This window comes from Callospermophilus lateralis, chromosome 3, assembly GCF_048772815.1.
Source record: "Callospermophilus lateralis isolate mCalLat2 chromosome 3, mCalLat2.hap1, whole genome shotgun sequence".
Taxonomy (NCBI): domain Eukaryota; kingdom Metazoa; phylum Chordata; class Mammalia; order Rodentia; family Sciuridae; genus Callospermophilus; species Callospermophilus lateralis.
Window position 1 is genome coordinate 23,159,490 of NC_135307.1, and position 12,195 is coordinate 23,171,684.

General features: G+C 38.6%; 1 protein-coding gene across 3 annotated transcripts in view; it reads left to right on the plus strand.

The window, feature by feature from the left end:
• Nucleotides 1-12,195, plus strand: part of Ston2 (stonin 2) — a 153,169-nt gene that overhangs the window by 17,356 nt on the left and 123,618 nt on the right. The gene's annotated exons all lie outside the window — the stretch shown is intronic.

The following is a 12,195-nucleotide window of genomic DNA, read 5'->3' on the forward strand; positions in this document are numbered from 1 at the left end:
GCGATGGTGAGGGCATCTGCGATGCTGGAGGCCTGAGTGGCAGGGAAAGCATGCAGGGGAGGTGGATCTACCCAGGAGGAAAGTTTCATATCTACAGAAGCAGGAAGGATGGAGAAATCGTTTTTCTCTCTGTCATCTACCTGGAGGAATAAAGCTCTGTGTTTTTCTAGACAAATCCATGTTGAGATAACTTCACTGGAGAATAAGTCTCCACACTTGGGATTTGTGGCCTGGAGCTATTTTCCTCTAACCCTTGTTATTCTAAAATGAAGGTCTGTGATCTTGCAGCTTTATGATAAATAAAGATAATTTCACACTCTCATGTCACAAATGGACTTCTTTGGACATGATTTCCATATATCCCAAAGAAGTTGGTGATGCCTCTGGTCCCACTGCTGTCCACTGTTGACTGAAATGGGTGGTTTGGGCATACTAGCAATGAGACACTTTGAGCACAACAGCAATGCCTGCTGTTCAGGGCCTGGGAAAAGCCATGTAGGCAGGCTGTCCCTTCAGCTGCACACGCTGTGTTGTACCTACCCAATGGCACTGCTCACAGAGATGTCCCTGTGAATGGGGCCTCAATATCGCCCACTGTGGTCGGACTGCTTCCCACACCTTCTCTCCCAGCTCATTTCCAGGCCAACCAGTGCCTTGTGTCGGGCTGGCCTAGCTGTGCCTGTCTCATTACTGTCTCTCACAACTACTTCCTTTTTCACCCAAATTTCTAAGGTCTCCCCTTTCCTTCCACTTTCACTTCCTGAATGCCATTACCACAGGAATGAAATCATCAAGTTCTTACTCTTTCTTTACCAAGCTAACTCCTACTCATCCTTTTCTAGTAGAAATAGCAATGGTAATGTCTACTATCAATTTAGCACTTGTTATTCACCATACCAAAGCCTTACATTGTAGCATCTTTTTTCATCCTACAGGAATCTCTGAGGTAGATACTAATATATAAAACTCAGGCTTAGAGAACTAAAGAATTATCACCAAGAATATTTTCTCCTAAATTTACTGAGTTCTTTGGCAGCACTTTTACTTATTTATTCTCCACTCTGGGATTCAAGGCATCTCATGGAGAAAAGCTCCCTTTCAAATGCTTCTGTTTCCATGGACCAGATATAGAGTGGTCTGGGACCTCATCTGGATATCCCCCTTCTTAAGGTCATCTGAGTGATACCCATGGTTACAGTTACAGCCAGAGGACTTGGCCTGCATGCCTGAAGAGCTTGTGCTCTGAATCAATGTGCTATGTGTCCTCCTAAGATCCAGTTTGATGCAGAGTCTTCCATGAGGCCCCCATGAGCTCCCCACACCTCAGACCTGAGACCTTTGGTCATCCTCTGAAATAAACTGCCTCTCAGAGGTGGTGGAGAGAGCCCGATGTTCATTGCTTTTTCTGAGATTTTCAGCATATTATAAAAACTGAAGTTTCAAGACAAGATTAGAAAAATATTATGATCTGTTTTGGTATGTTTCCACTTTACCAAATTGAACCTTTAATGTATATTCACACATACAAAACCCACAATGTAGTGTAATTTTGTTAGACACAAGGTAACTACAAGAATTACAAAAGATAAACATTGAACTCTATGCAGAGTGGTCTGGTATTATGACATGAGTTAAGGTTGTAGGAGTCACATCTTTTTTCAGTCCTTCCAGTGTGATATTTTAAATCCTTCATAGTGTAAGGCTATTGGCTAATCAGCCTTCCTGGAGTCTATATTTATTTCTGGATCCCTAACATCTAGTGTAGGGTTAGAGCTTGGTACATTGGAGGCTCCTAATCTGTATTAGATGAATGAATGAGTTCAAGAATTGTCTGTGAATAGCCTTAGAAGTCAGGAAGATTTGGGTTGGAATCCCAGAACTATCATTTACTACTTTATGAACTTGAAAGTTCACAGCAAGTTTTTTAACATCTCTGACCTCAGCTTGTCATCTCTAAAATGGTGATATTATTAACAGTAGGACCTACCTCCTAAAGTTGGTGAGAGGAACAAAAGAGATAACATATACCATTTTATGAGATTGCAAAAGTGAGCCTGCATGTGAATAGTGCTTGGATCCAGGGTGGGGATGGTGGGAGACAGGTCATGGGCATCATTGTCAACAAGATTTCCCTTCCTTGTGCCTCTGCCCACCTGATAGCCACAAAGAAGGAGGGCTCCAAAGCACTTGACTTTGTTTTTACGGACAAAGCCCCTTTCTACATTCTGCCACTTGGTAGACAACAATGTGCAGTCCTTTCTTTTTAATAATATGCTGCATTCTGCTAAGCATTCGTACCTACATTATGTCATTTAATAATTACCAGAATTTAAAAATCGCCTGTAGTTTTAGGAAATTCCTGCTCTTGTTGTAACATGCCTGGCACCTGCCCATCTCCCAGTGGCACAGTTATTGCCAAGGGTATTTTCTCCTATTCACTGAGTTCTTTGGCAGCACTTGTATTTTTTTCAACTCTGGGATTAAAGACATCGCATGGAGAAAAGCCCCATTTCAAATACTTTTTTTTCCAAGTGGCCAGATACAGAGTGGTCTGGGACTTTACCTGGATAATCCCCCTTCTTAAGTCAACTGAGTGATAACCTTAATTGCATCTGTAGAATCCTTTTTGTCATACATATTCATAGGAGTAATACCAAGATGTGAAGATCATGGATCATCTTAGAATCTGCTTGCCATGATTTATCTCTCCCATTTTTTTCCATTAGAGTTGTATCTAATTGCAATAGCTTAAACAAACAACCAAAAATATATGTATGTATGTATGTGTGTACACACACACACACACACACACACACACTTTGCTAAGTTTCTTGTAAAGCTGCACAGTTATGTGCAGGAAATATGGCTACCAATTACCAATAGAACCCTGTAGACTCATAGGAAACTGACAGTCTAATAATATTAGAACATCCACAGTGATAAACTCATGGCTCTAAAATATAGATGAGAAGAAATCTACATCAACTCGTTATCTTCATACAGATGAAATCTAGTATCCTTATTACAAAAATATGAAACTGAGGTAAGCTAAAAGGAATTTGCCAAGATGGAGTAAGCCAGTACTTTGTTAAGAGTTCAAGAGACTAAAAGTATTCTGCACATTTTAAAGTCTGACTTCCTATCAGGATCATTCACTGATGTGACACACTGTTCAGGTGCCTGGGGATGTCATTCAAGGTCACTTCCTCAGGAATGCATCAAAGATCAGAGGCTATGCGTAACCTGTTTTTCAAGTGAAGTGTGACTTTTAACTGGGCCTTGGAATGTGGGGCAGTGGAATTGTTGGATAGCACAGCCATAAAGGTTGGTTATTTGAAGAAAAATTACCCAATAGTGTATTTTGTAACTATAACATTGGGATGCACATGCACTTATTTATGTAGGTGTTATGTATATGTGAACGCATTTATGAACACACACAATATGAATTTAGAAATAGAAAAGACACCTGTGGGTAGGGGATTATGATATATATGATTGAAAAAATAAGTGGGGATTTATTTCATAGACTCACGTGTAGTTACTCCCTACAGTTGATGTGTGCCATTTGTTCCATTTGGAGTTCTTCCTCAGATGTCTTTAATTTGAAGCTGAGATATTCATTTTTTTTTCCTTCAATTTCTGTTGAAAATTGGAAGGAGAGCGGTCCTCTCCTTTTTTCCCCTCAAGAATGAAAGATTTAAATGAAAGAATGAAAGGAAAAAAAGGTTGAAATATGAAAAGTAAACAACCAGTGTCAGCAAACTCTATTATATTTCTTTTAAGAGCATTAAGGTACCTGTCAATGAAAATGTGTGTGTGTGTGTGTGTGTGTGTGTGTGTGTGTGTTCTCCAAGGAACTTTGTTTAGGTTTTATTAATGAAAAATATTCTGTCATAAAGGAATATTCTTAGTCTGACTCAGGTCTTTCTCTTAGGGTCATGGGGCCTTCTAGCCTTCTGTTTACTCTAAGAACTTATGAAGTGAGCAGTATGGTTTAGCTTCCTGATTAAACTTTTGTGGTTTTTGTAACCCACTATGACAGAGATCTCCAAGTATAAAACCATGCCTAATATCACTTTGTATTGTACTACTCATAATTCTGGTACACAGTAGATGCTCAATGAGTTAATAGAATATCTAACTTTAGAAGAAAAGTCTAAAAATACACAGAATCCATGTGGTCTTATTTTCCCTTCCTTCCTGGTTTACCTTTGGACCTTTAGATGTTCTTGACAAGGAAAAAATTGAGGCCTGACTTGGGGGTTTAGAATTGGTACTAAGATGCAGATTAAAATGTTTCTTAATTGGGTAGTGTTTGCCAGTAGCTTCAAATCCAACAAGTCAATACCAAGATTTTCAAAGAAGCTATCTAGTTAATTACATATGTAAAAATAGGGAAAGGGGAAGATGGCCAGAGATTTATACAATTCTTTTGGATCACTAGCCAAGCAAGCATATTTTGTATTTCATAGTGTAGCTAACCTAATAAAGTGAAACATTGTCCCAACTCTGGAGGGACAGAGTTAATCCACATGGCTATATGAAACTCTCCTATTATTCTCATGATTTATAAAAGTTTTGGAAAATGTTACTTAATTTCTAGTACATTAATATAAAATTATCTTTATTTAGGTTATCAGGACTAGTCACTTTAAAAAATTGAACAGAAGTCAGGAATTATTGTTTTTTGGGGGGGACTTCCAATTCTGGCTCTAACTGGCAACAAACTGGCCCTTCTGCAGTAAATAACCGCAAAATGTCCACATGTATGAGGCAGCTATTTTCAGGCATTCTTCAACAGGCAGTACAAGATTTACATCCTAAGGGAAGGAAAACTTATGAAGTGAGCCCCACCAACCATTACCTTGGCTCTCTTCCAGGGGAGAGTTTTCTGACTATGATGTAATTAGCTGGAGTCTAAACTGAATATAGCAGTCCTATTGAGCTAAGGAAATAGAGATTCAGGTCTGGGGCCACTGAAGCAGCTGGAATCTGCAGAATAGTGTCTTTCTCTGGTGTTGCTCTAACAAAAGGCCTGATGCTAGGTAATGTATAAAGAAGAGTTTTTTTGGCTTACAATCTGGTGGCTGGAGGTTCTAAAAAGCATGGCACTGGTGTCCTGGCAAGGGTCCATGGCTGTGTTAAAATATGGCAGAGAAGAGGAAAGGAAACCATTGTGACCAGAGGGGATAATGACATGTGGAAACCTTAATTTATAACAACCTGCTCATATGAGATGGTATTAATCCATTCATGAGGGTGGAGCCTGGGACCTTATTACCTTCCACTAGGTTCCACCCCCTAAAGCTACCACCACCTCAGCACTGCCACTCTGGGGACCAGGCTTCTAGCACATGGGGAACAAACTGTTTCTAATCATATCAGGGTACTAAACAGAAGAGAGTTGCATGGGGAAGGAGAGAGGGAAGCAGAAGTGTGTCTGGGTATACTGGGAGAATCCTTGGCAGTGCTGGAGTGTGTACATCTATAGATTAAAACCATATAAAGCTTACTAAAGGAGGCGGCTCCAAAACTGAGAAGATGACAGCGTACATAAAGCCAAAGTAGAAAGACCTTGTTAACACTTTATTAACATCCTGAGCATCCAGCCAAGATACAGAAAGCCTGTGTCTTAGGGGTGAGGACCATGCTCTCAAGCAGGGCTTATAATTTTTTTTAATATAAAAAATCCAGTAGTAATAATAATAATAATAAATATCATTATTAATTATTCAGTAATTATTCTAGGCTCTGTGAGCCATACAATATTTGTCAAAAATACTCAGCCATGGAAAGTAAAAACATCCACAGATAATGTTTAAGTTAATGTGTGTGACAGTGTGCCAATATAACTTTATTTACAAAAAAGGTAGAGGGCCAGACCTAGGCTGTGGCTGCAGTTTGTCAACCTCTGCTCTGGAGTAAGACTTGTATTCAGTACACGTAACAAAGCCTAGAATCAAATCCTGCAGAGGATCTGATTGAGTTTGGAGGTTGAATCTTCTAGCAATTAGAGGGGCCTAGGAAACAAATCCATCCAACAAAGTGAAAGACCAAGCTCAAGGTAAAAGCCAGTAGTCAAATTACATGCTAAAACAAAAATAGACAGTTTGCAGAGAAAAAAAAATCAAATCCAGAATGTCATCAGTGTATCATTAACAATTATTAGGTATACAAAGAAATAGGAAAATATTACCTATAGTTAAGAAAGAAAATGTTCAATAGAAACTGATCCTAAATGGCTTAGTTGTTAGATTTAGAAAAGCCTTTAGAGCAACTATTTTAAATATGTTAAAAGAACTAAAGGAAAATATTGTCACAGAGAGTGAATTTCCAGGGCATCTCAGCAGAGAAGTAGAAACTGTAAAAGAATTAAATGAAAATTCTGGAATGGAAAAGTTGAGTAAGATGAAAAATTCACAGGTTGAACTTATGGGACAAAGGAAATGACAGAAGAGTCAGTGAATTTGAGACCAAATCAATATAAGTGATGGAGATTTTCTGAGTGTCTGCTGTACTTCAATGAAAAGTTTAAAAATATTACCAAAGAAATGGGAAAAGGGGAAGAAACTCTTGTTTGAAGTAGTGACCCTTTTTGTCAAATGTAATGAAAAAATTGACATAATCCAAGAAACTCCACAGATTTATGATTTGTAAGAAAGCCACATCTAGATATACCATAGTCTATTGCTAAAAGACTAAACAGAAAATTTTGAGAGCAATTAGAGAAAAAAGATACATTATATGCATGGAGAATTACAACCAGCTCCTCATTGAAAATATTCAGACTGAAAGATAAATCACTGAGGGAAAAATTCTGTCTGGTGAGACATAGCTTCAAAAATAGCTATGAAATAAAGAATGGATTGCTTTAGAGCAATGCTTTCCAACAAAATATAGTATAAGCCACAAACGTTATAACTCAATACATCCAATATATCATTTTGACATGTAATCAACACAAAAATTATTAGACATTCTACACATTTTTATATTTCTTGGAATCTGACGTGCATTTTACCTTTTAAGAACAACTTAGTTTGGACTAGCCACATTCCAATAGTCCCTGTGTTTAGTGGCTACTAAATTGGAATTGAATAGCAAAATTTTAGATTTAAAAAAAGGGAAGTAAACATGTTGCCCTATATCCAGATTCTCTCCCAAACTATTTTATACCTAGTGTTGAGATAAATCTTCCCAGGGGCCAGGGTTGTGTCTCAGTGGTAGAGTGCTTGCCTAACATGTGTGAGGTACTGGATTCAATCTCAGGCACCATGTGAAAATAAATAAATAAAGGTATTTTTTAAAAAAAGAAATAAATCTTTCTAAAATATTTTCTATTTCAGAAGACTCAGAGATGCCTTCTTGGTAAACAAGTTAATTAATTAATTAATTCAACCATTGATACTCAACAAGTATTTACTAAATGCCATACCCTCTGTTCTAGGAGTTGGAGACAGCAAGAAAAAGGTACAGTCTCTTTCCTCACGGGCTAGTTAACATGTTAATCACATTAGCAGTTTTGTTTTAATTTGGTATGTGAGTATAGGTTAAGATACTATCAGTATATAGAACAAATTAGGAATTAGTGCAAGTTGAGGGCATTATATATCACAGTGCTTGGTTCCAAACAACAGAAATCACCTTGGCTAATATAAGAAGGAAAGGAATCTATTGAAGGAATTGGAGAGCTCCTTGGATTAGTGGACGACTGTGAAACTTGACTTGAAAAATAGGTACCAAAGAATCTTTCCAACAGTGGACAGAGTCAGAGTCACACCTCCAGGTCTGATTAGGATGCTGCACTTGGTACCATCATCACTGAATTGGATCGTGACTGCCTCTGGGCTTGAACCAAATGTCCATTGCCTGCACACTGCTCTTGAATGCATGCAAGGCCTTTCCATCATTTAGTATTTCTTCAAGAGTCTAACAGTAGTTGAAATGAATAATTTGTCATGAGGGATGGAAGAGAGCATTTTTTTCCTCTTAAAAGGAAGGCTTTTTTTTTTTTTTTTTTTTTAATTTTGAGTGGCCAAAAAAAATAGCTAACATGTCCACCATAAAGTCTTCACAGCAAAAGAATCTGTCTTCTCTTTCATTTAATTCAGTGATTTCCGCTTGGTGTCAAAGCTTGTTGAACTAAACCCAAGACAACAAGTGAGCTAAGACTTGAAGGTGATTAGGAGCTCATGAAATAAAAGTGGAGAGAACACTTAATAGCATATTTAATTGATAAATATATGAACACATGGTTGAAGAGGATAATGTATATGAAATAAAAGTCTTTGGAGAAAAATAATTGTTTATCAAAAATGCAGGGTTTACATGGGGAGGTAATGACAGGAGATTAGAGATGTAGATAGGGAAGAATCACAGAGTGCCTGCATCAAAGGGTGGTATTTATTAGCCCCTAACGTGTCCCAGGTGCTCTGTTCAATGCTAAGGGTATATCCACAGACAAAACTGGTGTGCCTCTCCTATCAGGAGCCTTTGTTTATTTCTCATATCACTTTATCCTGTGAGGAACCATCAAGGAGTTTTTAAGTAGAACATGGCATGGCCATTTTCAAGTTTTAAGAAGACCACTCAAGCGTAATAGGTGGATAACAGGATAGTGGGATGATACTGAAGGTAGGGAGACAGGTAAGAGATTGGTAACTGGATGAGAGACCAAGAGGGCTGCACCCAGGCATCAGCAGTGGTAATGGAAAGGGTAATTTCTAGAACAAACTCACTTTGAAATCTAGAGCTGTCACTGTTCTAAGCTCTCTTTGTCCCACAAGCCTGATACTACTTTAACTCTTCAGATAAACAGGACATAACTCAGTTGGGTAGCCATGCCATTCCTGTGCCCTTATTCTAAATGACGTTGCCCCTCTGCTTTCACTCAGAGCCCTCCTTTCCAGTTTAGGGTGCAGCTCAAGACCATCTACTGCTGAAGCCCTGAGGAGCCTCTGAATACCCTTCCTCTCTGCTGTTGCACTTTGATGGATAACCCATCTGAATAGGTCAGAAAGCAGGGGTTATTATTTTATGTCACTGTCACATTTCCCTGCAGTTGACTATAAGCTACCTAAAGGTATTGCTCTTCCTAGCACCTTTAGAATTTAGAGCAAGTCCAGAACAGAGTGCCCAGTACCTCTTCCTGATAATATCAGTCCCTGATTTTGTGGAACACACCAGATGATAACATTCATCTCCAGGCTCTTACCCAGCAATGTTAATGTCCCCTACTCATTCTTCTTGAGTCAGTCTTTCTACTTCTAAACCTTGGGCATCTCCTCATTTCCTATTGAATCTGTACCTCTGTTCCCATCATATTGACCCAGAAACAATCCTTACTGAGGTATGATGGTTAACTTTGACTCATGCTGATCCTCTTTCCCAAAGACATCCTTGCTCATCCTTTCTGGTGGTCTAAAACTAAGGACATCCTTCAAATCCAAGAAACCTGCTCAGCCTCTTAAAATTCCAGTCCTCAAAAATTCCCTATGGCTAAACTGTCATAGAATTTGCAGTGTGTCCCTCAGCAGGCAGTTATTCCCAGACTTGGGTTTACCATTGTGTTTCTTCATCTCCCAACTGGCTTGTGAGCTACTCAAGGGTCACCATTCTCCAAGGGCATCTGGTGCACGTCCATATATACAGGGGTCATGAATGTATTTTATAGGGTTGACATAACACAAATCTACTTTAATGACTTCAATCTTATCAGAAAATTTTATTGTCCACCCCCCAATTTTCAGTGGTAAGCAGTGCTGAGAAAGAAGTATCTCTTTGGAGTGGTAAGCTTAAAACTTCAGTGAAATTTCTAGTGTCTTTTCGATGGCATTGCTGCTGATTCTGAGTCACTATTCATTTGTGGTGACTCTAAGCCTCACATTATGATTCACAGTCTAAAAATGGGGTGAGGTTTTTACTGAGAAACTAATCCTAGTCTGAATATAGCCTCACAATTATTGGGTTTCTCTGTGGATTTTGAGCTGCAAGCATAGCCCTTCTCAAGGTTTAATGTCTTACGGTTTATTAAATATTCCATGGTAAATGCCCAGAATCCACTTCATGGGATTATGCGCAGGATCCTGTAATAAAAGTCCTTCTTGCGACTACATATTATTTATAACTGCCCCATATGTGACCTGTGACAACAAGTTAAGTAAGGGTAGATAGATCTTTGGGGCTCTTTTTCATTCATACCTTCTGTGATGTTCCCCAACCAGAATGTGTCTATAGCAATAAAGAGGAAGTTTCAGAATTGGCCTTCTGGGCCCTATAACTAAGCACTTGACTCCACTTGACATCTAGGGGAACTGCTTTTACAGTAACTGCACAGGGAAATCATTAAATGTGTAAGTGACAGAAATGAGGTGGTTCCTTACACCTGCATTCTAGCCCTAAGACTTCCGCTAAGGAGTTGTGCAGCCTTGGGTGATACGTTTAACAACAGCAGTGATAGTTATAGCTAATATTTACAAAGGGTTTGGAATGGGGCCTGGTGCGGAGTCTGCCCTCTGTAAGGACACATGCTGTTATTATCATTGTCATTGTTACAGAGGGCTTATTATACCCAGTAGCAAGTACTTGATATACATGATCTCACTTAATATTTAGAATTATGAAATGAGTTTTGTTATTCTTACTGTGTAGGGGTGAACTGAAGCTTAAAGAGGTTGATTTATGAATTCAAGACTATACAGGTCTCAAATCCAGACAGGCTCTCTTCCTATCCCATGTTCTCACAATCTCTGTGGTTATACCTAATTTCCTTGAACCTCAGTTTTCTCATCAGTAAAGCTTAGGAGCTGCACTATTGATCTTTAAGACCCCCCCAGATTTTAAAATTCCTAGGTATTTTCCCAGTACCTTCACCTTTTGCTTCTTTCTCCCTATCTCCTCCCCCACCTCACTCATCCATGGATTTTGCTATGTTCATAATCACGGGATCAGCAGGATGTTTTCCCCACTGAGTTATGACGCTGCATGTGTCAGCACATGGGCTTGTTTTGTGGCTTTCTTTTAGAGAGGGTGGGGTGGGAGATGCAGTTTACATGCTGCTGCTGTTGTGGGGAGAGGAAACTGACTCTTCATATTTGCTGTCTTGTCTTGGCCTATAGCCATAACCACGTTGAGTGACACTAATGTTTGACAGGGCTCAAAAAAAAAAAAACCTTTATAGGCAGAAGCTCATGGGTATCAGCTCTTTTGAGTGTGGGCTCTGCATTGCTCTCTGGTAAGATCTGGTTTAGGCGATGTGCACTCCCAAGGCAGTTTGAATATGTTCCGTCCTGTGACTGGTAAGGATCTCACGAAAGGACTTGGACTAGAGATTTCTGGGTGTTCCATCCTCTGTATACTTGGGTATTCTGGCAGATTTCCACATAAGGAGTTTCCCAGGCTATTCATTGTTATTGGTGTTTGTATTTTAGTGGGTGATCGTCTCTATACATTCTGTAGTACTCTTTTTTGTGGCTTATAACCTAAAGGTTCAAGTGTTTTGGCATCCAAAGACCAACCTGCGTTAAAGGGTTATGCCCATCCCCTCCTAGCTTGATGCTTATTGTGACTCCTACTTGATCATTCTTTATGTGGTATTTTATTATGGAGAAAGAGAGTTACTTAATCACTCTCCTGAGGTTCATGAATTCTTCCACTTAGAAAAAGCATCTTAGGAATCCTAGGACATCAAATAAGGGTTTGAGAACACTAAAAATGTTGAATAAATAACTTAATTTCTCTGACCAGATTTCTTCTTCTGTAAAAGAATTATATTATAGTACCACCTATCCTACTCAGCTGAAATGGCTATTAAATCAAATTAAGGATGGCCTGAAAATGTGTTTCTGAAAATTATAAATTTTATAGAAAATTAATTGTTTTAGGATGTATAAAACAAAACTATTTTAATCATAAAAGGCAAAAGCTATTAAATGTTTCTATTTTGATTTTGCCCAGTGTAGGTTATTTGTTGAAGATAGTAATGTAAAATTTCCTCAGGTTTTCTTGTTATTGTATGCCAGTGGGAAGGTTATGAGTTAAGTCTTTCTAGAAACTATCTGAATATTGTGAGTGTTCAGTTAGTAAGAACTGATTTTTCTCAATATAGTAGCTCTTTTGTGGAAGCACATTAATTTTGCATTAATTCCTATTTTATTAATTCATCATTAGATCAAGAGCTAGGTTCAAGTTGTT